This window comes from Ixodes scapularis, unplaced genomic scaffold (assembly GCF_016920785.2).
Source record: "Ixodes scapularis isolate PalLabHiFi unplaced genomic scaffold, ASM1692078v2 PGA_scaffold4__175_contigs__length_147842914, whole genome shotgun sequence".
Taxonomy (NCBI): domain Eukaryota; kingdom Metazoa; phylum Arthropoda; class Arachnida; order Ixodida; family Ixodidae; genus Ixodes; species Ixodes scapularis.
The window spans coordinates 62,205,587-62,219,299 of record NW_024609879.1 but is presented as its reverse complement, the minus strand read 5'-3'; the positions used below and the strand labels follow the sequence as shown (position 1 = coordinate 62,219,299).

Genomic DNA, 13,713 nt, shown 5'->3' with positions numbered 1-13,713 from the left:
AGACGCTGAGAGCTTCCTTGTAGCCCCGAAGGTATGAAAGAGTCACGAAGCTGCATGTCACGGAATGTACTACAGATATAATAATACAGACCGTAACATGTTGGCACCACGGGCTTTAGGGGGGCAATAACAAACAATCAATCAATCAATCAATCAATCAACCAATGTTTATTAAAGTGCCCAGGAACAACCAATCGATCTTAGTGCTGGCACACTGGATGCATGTGAATACATAGAACACACAACTACAGAACAGCAATTAACTATACAGTAACTGAATATAACCATACACGACATACACTGAGTTGAATGATAACAAAATACAATTTCTAGGTCTTGTGTACAATGAAGAGAAATTGCAGTAATGTAAAAACAAGTTTGAGAGGCACTCACAGCGAATAATATACGGAGCAGTAGCACAAGCACAGACCCAACAATGTCTATGCACTCCGAAATTAATCTTAAAGTGTACCACAATCATTATTATCACGCCGGACAGGTCTTCAATAGAGATAACAAAGGCCCTGTAGCACGAGATAAAAATATCGAGTTTCTCAGAGTACTGGTTATCACCTCAGTCAGTCTAATAATTGGGCTTAAAAGACTAGATTTATTTTTAAATATAAAATAATGATTGATTCCGAGTAGGCACACATGGAGTCCTAAAGCACACTTCATACAAGAGTCTTGATGAATTAATCGACCCATGCAACGTTTTCTACAGAAGCAATAGGTCCACCTTCTGCCTACGCCGGTGAAGGCTCTGCAAGTCAACACGCTCTAACGTTGCGTCATAAGTTGAACAATGAACAGGTTTTAAAAGGTAGCGACGTTCAAAGATGGATATAAACGTTTTCTGAACTCGTTCGAGTTCCAGTGAGTTGGTTTTAGAGAATCCGTTCCACGCAACCGAGGCATATTCCAACTGGGGCATGCACAGCGAGCGGTACAACGTGAGAAACGCAGAAGAATCCTTGAAGTCCCTCGTTAAACGAGAGGCAACACCCAGCATGCGGAAAGACGAGTTACAGAGCCTAGTCACGTGACTAGACAATCGCAGGCTACGACCGAACATAACTCTCAGATCTTTCATTGCACACAACCGGAACAGGGGTCACCATAAATACTATATGCAAAAAAACACAAAAAAACACACAAAGAAACCTTGGTTTTAGCGCGGTTTAAGAGAAGATAATTGGCTGAGCACCACCTAAAGAAAGAACATGCATCTTCCTGAAGCCTAGCACAATCATCTAAAGGAACTCTTTCTTTGTAAATGTTAATGTCATCAGCGTATTGCAGGAACGAAGAATTTAAAATAGCATCAGAGACGTCATTTACAAAATATGTGAACAGGAGCGGTCCTAGGACGGATCCCTGAGGAGCGCCAGAACTTGCCCCGTACAATGAAGTGTTCATATTGTTGACTCGAACGTACGGTTTCCTGTTTGACAAATAGCTTTGAAACCGGTCGTATACTCTGCCACAAACTCCGTAGGCTGAAAGGTTTGATGAAAGGATCGTATGATTATCAACGTCAAATGCCTTGCTTAGGTCAAAGTAGACCACGTGTAGCTGACGTCTGTTGCGGACTATCTGAAATACGGTAGACATAAAACTCACAAGATTTGTAGACGTTAATTTGCCGGTCATAAACCCATGCTGATGAGGAAGGGGTTAAGTTTCGAAATTTGAAACACAAGAATTCATGAATGACTGCTTGTTAAATATAACATGAATTGTAAAATATTGCACATAGTGTAGGTGTGAGTATATCATGAAAAGTTTTGAGAATTGCAGATGGTATACCATCGTGCCCCGCAGATAGAGTGGCTTTCACTTTTTTTATTACCTAGCTCTACACATTCCTCGTCAACATCAAAAGAACTTAGTAGGTCACCGAATTCATTAAAGTGAGGAAATGTTGTGGTGGAGCAGACGGCACTGTCTTTGTAGGCTGAACTAAAAAGATTTGCAAATAGCTCGAGCACGCACTCCGCATCTCCTTTATGGTAATCCAAAGCTATTGTTGATCCGATATCCTTCCCGAAACGTGATCCAGTGAACCTTTAAAATTCCTTAGGGTTTTTGACAAGGTCAGGTTCTACTGAGTCACGATGCGCCAGGCGATCACAGTTTAACATTAGGGGGTTTTAGAATAACGTACGCAATTTTAGCGCACGCAAGCGCTAAATTTAGCGCTTGTAAGCGCACGCGACGCAAGAGAGTTTTAAAATAGCGTTTCTCCGTCGTGACGCAAAATCCCAACCATCTCGCGCTTGCGACGCCACCGAGATACAGTAGCAATTTTTATTTCACACACAAAATGCTGTAACTTCAGAAAAAAAAAAAACCTTTTTGGTCCAGAGTAGCATTTTAGATTTGTTTAAACATGAGAAGGCGACGCGAGCGGTTGACCGGTCGTGTCCGCTTGCAACGCCTCGGCAAGAGAGGTCTCGTGTACTGACCTTCTCACGTCATACCTTCGCCGAGAAATGTTCGCGCGTCGCAAGCATCAAGTTGCCGGTGATCGTTGCCAAACCGAGTACAATGCCGTCCAGTATTGAAAATCGCAGTCGCGAGGATGCCGCCGACGTCGAACTCACGACGCCGCCAAAGCAGCCGCCGACATAATCCCGCAAGCCGCCATTTTTTTTTAACTCTGCTCGTCTTGGCTTTAGCCAACTTGTCATCCCGAATCCTCCTTGGAGAAGCGCAAAGACTCTTGGCGTACGCACGCTATTTCCGAGAAATAGCGCACGCTAAAATTTCGCACGCAAAGCGGAAAACCTGGTTTGCGTTCGGAGCATGCGCAGTGGCGACGACGCTATTCTTTCCGTGCGTAAAGCTTTAGCGTGCGTTATTCTAAAACTCCCTATTATCTTACATTTCTTTCTGCAACTCTTGAATTCGACCTCCCACTTAGGCAGACCACTTTTCTTAAATTTTCTGTGCAAGAAGTCTTTCCTTTTAGAGCGCAGCTTTCAGGCGCCCGTTTCCGGCTTGAGCAGCATCGTCGTCGCCGTCGGCAGAGCCGCGCGGTGCATTATGGGTAAATTACCCCGCTAAATTTAGCGGAAAAGTTTCCCCGCTAAACATAGCGAAAAAATTTCCCCGCTGAATTCAGCGAAGAAATTTTTCCGCTAAACTCAGCGGAAAAATTTCCCCGCTAAGCTTAGCGGAAAACTTTTTCGCTAAATTTAGCGAGGACATTTTTTCACTAGATTTAGCGGGAAAATTTTTCCGCTAAATTTAGTAAGGACATTTTTCCGCTAAATTTAGCGGAGAAAATTTTCCGCTAAATTTAGCGGGGAAACTTTTCAGCTAAATTTAGTGGATAATAATTTCCGTTATATTTAGCGGGGAAATTTTGCCGCTAGTCACGCTAGTCTTAGCGGGGAAAAATTTCCGCTAAATTTAGCGGGAGAATTTTTCCGCTAAATTTAGTAGGAAAATTTTTCGCTAAATTCAGCGGGAAAACTTTTACGCTTGATTTAGCGGGGAAATTTTTCCGCTTAATTTAGAGCTGAAATTTACCCATAATTCACCGCGCAGTTACGGCGACAGCGACGGCGACGGCGACGCCGCTCAAGCCGGAAACGGGGATTTAGGGGGAAATTTTCCCCTAAATGGGAGGCGAGCAGGAAAAGAGGAGGGGCATAGCCTCCTCTCCGTACCTTCCCCTCCTCCTCCTGAAAAGCTGCGCTCTAATTTGGCGTTACAGGGAGTTGTAAACGGCTTTCATATTTTTAGTAGCGTTTTTAGTTCAATAGAAAACCAATTATTAAAGCGAGGTTTCTTTAAAGATCTTAATGGGATGAATCTGTCCATGACCTCTTGTCTTAATCTCGTAAGGAGAGCTACCTGCTTATTTACATCGAAGGATTTTAAGACGGGAGACCAATCAACACTCCAGAGGTGGTGGAACATTCCGATGTAGTCTCCTGATGAAAAATTGTGTAAGATGCGTGAAGGAGAAGACTCAAAAGGAGCGCGAATCGAGAAATAAACAAAAGAAAGCACTAAATCAAGGGCAGGATGATACTTATCCAGAGGAGCCATAGGGACTACCCCTCGGGCTACACGCACACAGTCCATCCCTGAGGGACATAAATCTACAGCATTACCTTGGTGGTTACAAATATTGTTGTATTGTGTAAGATCTAAAAAAGAAACAAAGTTTAGGAGGTCGTTGCCTTTCTGCTTGCAATAAAAATTGTCAGTAGAAACATTAAACTGCGTCTAGTTTATTCCTGGTGCATTAAAATCACCTAACATTAAGGCATTACATTCGTGTAACTCGTTAACGGTGTTCTCTATGCCACCGAGACACGCGCAAAAGTCGTCGGGCGTCGTTTGCGGAGGCAGGTAAAATAGGCCAATAATAATAATAATAATAATAATAATAATAATAATATATATTTTATTCCAGCATTTGATATTTTTTCATTATGTTAGACTCGGGTCTGTCGAAGCCAGGGTTGGCTTGTGTGACACGACCCAGCATTGATGTTAGCCAATGTGAGTGGTAGAAGGCGCCCTTGGTATGCTAATAGCAGTCAATTTAGAAGTTCAAAAATAGTTCACAAATGGCAGTCAGTATAGATATTTGAAATAATTCACAAATGGCAAAATAAGAAGCACAGAGATGATTGCTATAACTACACTATACCATCCTTCATGACAAAGTAATATTTAAACACATGAATAAATCAATGTACACTTTCAAAAAGTAATAAAAAAAGTAAATATTTGTAAAAAAAAAACCCCAAAAAACGGATATGTGTGTACAGGCATATATCACACAAAGATGCACAGAGGCATATGTATATAAATACACAAATTTAGATCTACAGATGCGTTCACGGATACACAAATATACAGTACTTACAGCATAGACACGGATAAAGACACAAACAAATGCCTATGTGGATTCAGCACCAACTGAAGAAAGGTCCAAAAAGTTCAAAATGATATTCGCAAAAAAAAAAAAAAAAATTCATATATGGTTTCTAGCACATTTTTTTCAGGTGCTTTTTTAAAGATCGTAGAGAATCGAGTTGATTAAAAATTCTGTAGACATACTTTGGCGCTTGTTTTGTTGTAAACCAATACCTGTTGTAATCTGTCAGCGTGCATCATGAGTATCCGAATTGACATAAGGACAAACACTTTAATAGAATACAATAGACAGGATACTCTTCCCATTCTTTTGCAAATATTTGCCATCTGCATGTTCCGGGATAAGTCAGAGTCGTATACAATTTTCATGTACTTAACATCACAAACATATTCAACATGAACACATGTACAATAATAATAATAATAATAATAATAATAATAATAATAATAATAATAATAATAATAATAATTTGTATTTGTACACACTGAATACAATAATGAGGCAAGGCCGGTTCGTCAAAGCCAGCAAGGGCTTGTGTGACTGAACCAAGGTAGCACTGGTGCCAGAATAGTCTTAAAAAAGAAAAAGAAAAAAATGAAAAAAGAAACAAAACAGAGGAGGACTTGAGCGAAAATGACGTCAGTTGTCACAATAAAAAAACCAATCACGGAAACTAAAAGTCAAACTACAGTAACACGAAGTCACACGAATGTCACATGAAAGTCACATGAAAGTCACATGAGTCACATGAAAGGCACATGAAAGTCACAGGAAAGTCACAGGAAAGTCACACACACAAGCTTGAAGCCTCAATAAAACACGCATGTTGTATGAAAACAAAAATAAAGATTAAAAAAAAACTTAAAGAATTCTAATTGGTGCTGTGTCGCATAAGCCATCGCGTGCGGCGTGAACAAACCAGGAGAACAGCTGGGGGCAACGGATCAACGCCTTTATTCGGTTGCAATATATAGTTATCTGAGCGGGAGGAGGATACTGAAAGGGTGAGGCAAAGGGGGGAGAAGTAACGACGGGGTACAGACTATCTCTTGTGTCGGCGAACGGAATAAGCGAAGCCAGCATACACGGGAATGACAATGCAGAAATAAAAAGCTAGTGACAATACAACAATTTCTCTCCCCTTAATAGTGGAACCGATCCACTGGTTTACGAAGTCTCGTCGACCGCCGGGTCGCTGGTGGAGCTCCGCCTGCGTCCGTCTTCGTGGTAGAGGATGGGGGCGTAGTCGGATCATCCAGCCGCTGGTCCCTGTTAGGAGATAGCTGAGCGGAAGGCCCCACACCCGCTTCGGGGGCTTGGGAAGGCGGTGCTGGACCTGAGGCCTCTGTAGCGTTCGATGCGTGGATATCCGGCAGACTTTGCGGTCTTGCGTCGAGGCGGGGGCGTACTTGGTCGGTGTGCCGCCGAATAACCGCTGCAGGGGTTTCCACGGTCGTCATCCGGGCTCCTTTCGTGGTCTTGACGCGCCCGGGTGTCCATTTTTCACCGACGCCGTAATTGCGCACATTGACGCTGTTGTCCGGTTGTACCGCCCAGCCATCGCGTCCCTGCGGCGGCTCTGCGACAGTTTGAGGAAAACATGCGTCTAAACGAGAACGTATCTGGTAACCCAGTAGCACCTCGGAAGGCAATTTCCCCGTGGGTTGAGGAGTCCTCCTCTAGTTGAATAGCAACCTCAGCAGTTTGTCTTCCAATGCGCCCTCTTTCGTTTTACGGAGGCCATCTTTCACTGTTCGGACTGCCCTTTCGGCTGCTCCGTTCAACTGAGGGTGAAAAGGGGCTGTGCGGAGGTGAGAGATGTGGTTTCTCTTTACGAATGTGGCAGATTCTTGGCTAGCGAACTGCGTTCCGTTGTTAGAAACCATTGTTCGTGGCACGCCGTAATGGCTGAAAACGTTACGTAGACAGCTGATCATACTCGCTGTGGTACCATGTTTCATGGGTACAGCTTCGATCCATTTTGAATGGCTGTCCACCAATACGAGTACCATCCTCTCAGCTAGCGGTCCTGCAAAATCTATGTGTAGCCGAGACAACTTCTCTAGGGTCTTTGGCCAAGGCACAGGGGGTGCTGCTGTCGGCATGGGCAAGTTTATTATGCAGTTGTGGCAGTTTGCCGATAATCTTTCGATATCGTGGTCTAGTCGTGGCCACCAAAACAACGATCGGGCAACCGACCTCATAGCCGAGGAACCCTGGTATGTTTCATGCAGGAGCTGCAGCATTCTCGACTGGGCTTTGAGCGGTATGATCACATTATCATTATCCACTATACTAGTTCGTATGCCGCCGACAACTCCAGCTTGCGATCATAAAATGGCAGCAAAAAAGGCTCCAGTCCCTTCGCGCTTTTAGGCCAGCCGCGCAATATGTACTGCTTGACACGAGCTAAGGTGGAATCGGTGCCCTTGTGATCTTTTAGCTCACGCGTTGTCACTACGCCGTCATCCAAGGTCTCCAAAGAGAGAACGTACTCTGGGGGGCTCACAGTCATCTTCCGGCTCCGTTGACAGCATCAGCAATCTGCTGAGGGCGTCCGAGTTCAGCAACTGCTTTCCTGGCACGTAGTGCGGCTTGTAACGGTAGCCAACCAGTTAAAGCGCCCAGCGTTGAATTTGAGCGGCGGCCATTGCCGGAATCAGATGGTCAGCTCTCAGGAGGCCCAGGAGTGGCTGATGGTCAGTAACCAAGGTAAACTCTCGGCCTAGGAGATAATCCCAAAACTTTGTCATGCCAAACACGAGTGCAAAGGCCTCTCGCTCAGGCTGAGAATAGTTCCGTTCTGCTTGTGTTAAGGTCCTAGAGAGAAACCCGATGGGCTCAATTGTGAACGTTTCCCGAGATGTGGAACAGGACATGCTCCCACGCCCTACGGCGATGCGTCACATTCTAGCTTTAGCTCCTTAGACGGGTCTAATTGCACCAGAACCTTGGCTTCCTTAAGGCATTGCTTGGCCCTGTTGAAAGCAATTTCCTGTGGTTGTTTCCACTGCCATCGTGAATTTTTCTGCAATAGTGGATATACCGGAGCGAGGAGGGTTAACATGCTTGGAAGAAACTTGGCACAAAACGTCAACATTCCCAGGAACGAGCGGAGCTCACTTATGTTACGTGGGCTGGGTGCCCGTGTGATTGCGTCCACGTTTTTCTCAGTCGGATGAAGGCCTTGCTTGTCTATGCGATGACCGAAATAAGTGAAGGCCGGTTGACGAAAAGTGCACTTGTCATACCTCAGTTTAACGCCGTGTTCGCGAAACCGCTCCAGCACGCTTTTCAGTCGCTCCCCGTTATCGTCCCTTTTTTTCGGACACTCGGCAGGCCCGCAAGTACCACGTCCATTTTCTTTGAAAAATTGCCGGGGCAGAGGCAATGCCAAATGAAAGCCTAATATAACAAAAAAAAAAAGCCCGTGTGAGTGTTGATAACACAAAGGTTCCGCGTGGCTTCATCCAATGGCACGTGATTGTACGCGTCTCGTAAGTCCAAGGTACTGAAACTTTCGCGTCCATTGAAGCGTGCAAAAATATCCTCAATAGACCCCTTTCGGAAATTTGCAACACTAAAAAAAAATTAGCCGGAATAGTAAAACAACTAACAACATTGGGTGATCGCCGCCATTACGCAGGGTTCGACTCCTTCGACCGGACGGCGTGCAGCGTAGCCGCCGTAGCGTTTTGAGCTATGGTTAGTGCGGGCGTTTTCCCGATCACCTGTTGGTCTAGTTATCTATCGATACTGCCACATATAAGTGAAAAAGAGGAGGAGCAGTTTTACAGGAGCCGGTCAGGCACAGACCGGTGCATGGAAAAAAGCTATAACTTCTTCGTCGAAGCATGCGTGGTCCCCGCATCGATAATTGCTCACTACTCACGGAACACGCAAGTTCTTTCTTGTTTTGTAGTCATTTTTTTAGTAACATTCCATAATTTTAATACAGCTAATCGTAGTGATCGCGCTTTTAGCGTGGCCACTCCGAACGACCCGGTACGCTGCCCCGTCGTCAGCTTGTCGTTCGGTGACAGCCGAAAACTCGCTCGTTTCGTTTTTCGTACCCCTCCAATAAACTTACGACCGCGTACCAGTAACTGCAAAAGGTGCCTCACGAGTCACAACCTTGAGTGTTCAAGAAATCGCACTCGCAAATCTATACAGGACAACGGCAAAGGTTTTAGGGGTGGGTGGCAGGCAGCATTTTAAATTCTTTCCTCGGTAACCTTTTGAAGACTAAGAAGTTAAGCGGTTTGTGGCATTCCTCACAAAGCTAGAGTAGACTTTCCAGAACCACTAATGCATAGGGTTTATTTCACGGCATTTGTAAACGTACCACGTTTGTTTGAACCCACTCATAATGGGACATTGCAAAAAAAAAAAAAAAAAAGTGTGCTGGAACTGCTTTTTATTTGCACAGAAAATAGCCACAGCTGTTTGGAGTGTAAAACTGGTGTATAATTATTTATTTTTATCCCATTCAGTGCAGGAAGTTTCTTAATCAAGGGTTCCTGCTACCGAAGCAAGAAGAAGACCCAAGAACAACATACAATGTGTTCAGAAATAAAAACCGTTGAACAGAATAACAAATGTTGAACATGCTTTAAACACCAACTCTTTGGCTGCATTCTCACACATTTCCAAACTGATTAGTAGCGTAACGTCCCTAAACGTCTAGCGGTACGGCCTTGGCACTCTGTTCAGGCGACCACTCCAAAAGTTCCCACGATCGCAAGGCGGGTTCGAGTGATCTTCAGATTCGGTGTACACTGCCTTTAGTCTCTAGACCCCCTCCACTCGACGTCTATTTTCTGGAAAACTCTTTACCGGCGTGAGTAAAGGAAACGAACTTGTGGAAGAAGTAACCATGCATCTACACGCCGAGAAAGTACCTAAAATGGCCTCGGTTGCAGTGAAGAGGCAGTGAAGGAGGGAGCCGCTCGCGCATGCGAGCCGCGCACTGAACAGCAGCCGTACCTCTCTAGTTAAAAACGGGGCGCGACACACGGCAACAGTACTACAACATATGATCGTTCGCTATGCTTCCCCTTACGGATGATAAGAGCGTTTTCTTGTCTAATCCGCGAAAGTTTTGTAAACAACACGAGGACTCGGTTTTTCTTTTTGAACACTTTAGAACTTGTTTGACACGTACCCTTTTTCCGTCTCCGTCACCGTATCCATCCTGCGTACACAAAGGTACGCAGCAATGCGATGGCATATTGATGCGGCGCGCGCAGACTGCGACTCAAAGTGTAAGCAGCACCGTTGTAGGCGGTAAGATGCAGGCGGTTCTGGCAGGACCCCTGCATGATGGCGGTGGACCTAGTTGCAGTTGCGTGCCATAGGTGGCGCTCTACTCCAAAAGGCGTCTATAACAAGCAGCGAATATTGTTCAACTGCGCAGGCGGGGTTCAATATGGGTTTGGATTCACAACAAATTCGTTTATTGCCGGCTCTCTTAGGTACTGGGACTATGGGGGTTGCCCATTCCGAGTGTTTTACAGGTGATAGCACCCCGAGAGATACTAGACGGTCAAGCTCTAACGACACCTTATCGCGAAGCGCAGAAGGGATGGGTCTCGCTTTACAGAACTTCGGGGAAACTCAATCCTTCAATGGCAGGCTGGCTGGAGGCCCCTTGATTACGCCCAGGTCCCTGGAGAAGACATCCTGGTAGTCACTGAAGATGTTGTTGACTCATGAGCTGCATTTTGGGTTTGGCGCTGCAGAGTCGTGTCCGGCCCACTCCAGAAACGACTTCCCGGCATTGTTCAGCTTGGCAAGCAGGTCCCGGCCGCATAGGCAATTCCCGAACAGTCCAGCACAGTCAGGGAGCAATTGACGTCCACGCCTTTGTAGCACACACGGAGTTGAAGCTCACCCAACACTGGAATACGACCTGTGTAGCATGACAGCTTAACACGTGACGGCTTCAAGCACTGCCACACTTTGCGATGTTTCTTCTCAAAAATTTGCCACGATATGACAGAAACAGGAGATCCGGTGCCGACGTCCATTGGTAGTTCTACTTCCCCCCCCCCCCCCCCCCCCCCCCGTTAACGTGTGGCGAATCGGCGGTTCGAGAAAGTTATTTTTTTCTGAAACCAAATTCCAGATGTGCGTTTTATCACAGCCTTCCGCGTCTGACGTAGCTTCAGCAACAACCAAGGTCGTTGCGTGTGTCGCCTTAGTCACTTGGCTGTTGCGGGCAGCAGCGTTCCGGCATTCCTTCGCCAAGTGACCATGCCGTCTATAACGGTAGCGACGAGACTTGGCCCAGCCACAGCCGTTGTCATCATGCTTTGTGCTTCCGCACCTTCCGCACTCTCGCGGGGCATCGCGCTTCATGTTATCTTGCGCTGAAGAATGATGACGCGCTTGCTCTAGCAGTAGTGCCGCTGGCTACAGACACTTTTTTTAGTCGTTTTTGGCTGTTTCCACCGAAACCGCTAATGCTTCGGCTTCCTCTAGTGTTAGTTCTCTTTTTTGCAAGCAGCTGCTTTTGTAAGGTACTTGAGCGCACGCCGCAAACGATTCTGTCCCTGAGCATGCGGTCCAACATGCTGCCAACGTTGCAATTGTCTGCTATCCGGCGTATTTCAACCAGAAACGCTTGGACAGATTTCGCCTTCTATTCGAGAACGGTTGAAGAACTTGTAACTTTCCGTTATTTGGTGCCCTTGGGGTTGTAGTACTCATTCAGGCCTTGTACATTGTTCATAAGTCAGAGAATTAGGCGTGCGGAAGGCTACTCTTTCTGCTTGTACTTCTACAGTCTTCATGCTCAGTGCCGCCACTAGCAGCGCTCTTTTTTTAGCAGAGTCTGTGACGGTGTCAGCCTCAAAGTAGGCTTCGACCTTAATGAGATAAGGTTTCCACTTATCTTTGTCTTCGTCGAATTCAGGTAGCTTCTGGTGGGCCATAGCTGTCCTCGGCACGCTGCTGAGCTGTATGGCTGCCTCCGGGACTTTCTTGTCCGCTTGGGTGAGGTCCGGACTCGTCGCCACTGCTGTGTCGCATAAGCCACCGCGTGCGGCGTGAATAAACCAGAAGAGCAGCTGGTGGCAGCGTATCAACGTCTTTATTTGGTTGCGTTCGCAATATATAATTTTCTGAGTGGGAGGAGGATACTGAAAGGGTGATGGCAAAGGGGGGAGGAGGAACGACGGGGTACCGACTATCTGTTGTGTCGGCGAACGGAATAAACGGAGGCAGCATGCGCGGGAATGACAATGCAGAAATAAAAAAAAGCTAGTGACAATACAACGATTGGCGTCGACAGTTATAATAAAATGGCTCAGAAAACAAACATTTTTCAACCGAGAATGGAACTACCCCCCCCCCCCCCCGCCCCTTTTTTGCTCTGATTAAAACAAAATATTTATGTATCTTCGCCATTCCAGTAGACATGGCGTAGAGCTTTTTTATGCTTCTTTTAGGATGTAATGTCTGAAAAATGAATTAGTAAAAAATTAAATATAAGTGGAACATAAAATGATCGCATGTTCTTACCATACCGAGTGTAGCAACTCTGAACGAGGTATCGTGAAACCATGCGCAACTGCCGTGAGACCGGGCGAAGAGATTTCAGTTCATCATTCCAGTTCTGATTGAGAACCCCTGTTTCCAAGAACAAAGATTGAAAATCGGGCATTAAGAGCATTTGGAAAAAAATTTAGTTAGAGGACGTAAGCTTATAGCCTACATTTCTTAGAATTCCTTTCAAGATGCTATTCACCTTTGTCTGCCATAAGCTCGAGCATTGGCCAAAAATAGTTTATACCATAGCGTAAGTTGCTGTAAGCTAAAGAATAGGCAATACGCGTGCGAACACCAAAAGGCATAAATGTTTTGATATGATAAAGTAAGCAGGAAACACTCCTTAGTTTTGAAAAGATTTTTGTGAGATGAGAGTTTCGTGATAGGTCCGAATCTAAAAGTATTCCATGGTATTTCGCAGTGTCTGAATAAGGAATTTTATCACAGTGACACATGATACATTCTGCTTTGTGCAAAAAAAATATTTAAAGAAACAACTTTTATAGGGTTGTGAAAGCAGACGAGCTTTGTTTTAGAAATATTTATACCAGTTAGATTACGATTAAACCATTTCATTAGTTGATTTGAAGAACGTTGGAGCATCTCTATTGATTTTGAATAGGAGAGGTATCGCTTTCAGTAGCAGAGTGTCATCAGCGTACTGGTACAGAATACAGTCGGAAACTGTAGTACACATATAATTGACATAGATATTGGACAATAGTGATGAAATGACAGATCCCTGTGGAACACCAGATTTAAAAAAAAAAAAACTTTAAATCTATGCGCACCGTTTACCGAAACTATTTGTGAGCGCTCAGATAAGGAACTCTTTAATGGCAACCAGAAAGGACATCGGAAACCTATGGCTGAAAGTTTGTTGAGCAAAATATAGTGACTAGCTGTATGAAATGATTTTGATACGTGAAGAGGGCATGCACAACTATATAAGTTGTAATCAAAGCCATAATTGATGTTGTCTGAAAGAGCGTCCAGGAGAGGATGTGTGCCTCGGCGGGCAATGACGCCATACTGATTTGGAGACATTAAGTTGTATTTGTCTACAAACGAAGACATGATGATAAAAATTAATTTCTCTGATATTTTAGCTTGACATGGCAAAATGAAAATAGGCCGATAGTTCTCAGCCTTACTACGACAACTCCTTTTTCAAGATAGGTGTATCAACCGCGATTTTTAGTTCATCAGGTATGCAACCAGATTCGATTATACTATTCATCAACAGAAGAAGTGTGCGC

At 45.0% G+C, this 13,713-nt stretch overlaps 1 pseudogene; it reads right to left on the bottom strand.

The window, feature by feature from the left end:
- Positions 1 to 7,449: 7,449 nt before the first annotated feature.
- On the bottom strand, positions 7,450 to 10,932 carry LOC121048107 (annotated as a pseudogene).
- Between the last annotated feature and the right edge of the window lie 2,781 nt (positions 10,933 to 13,713).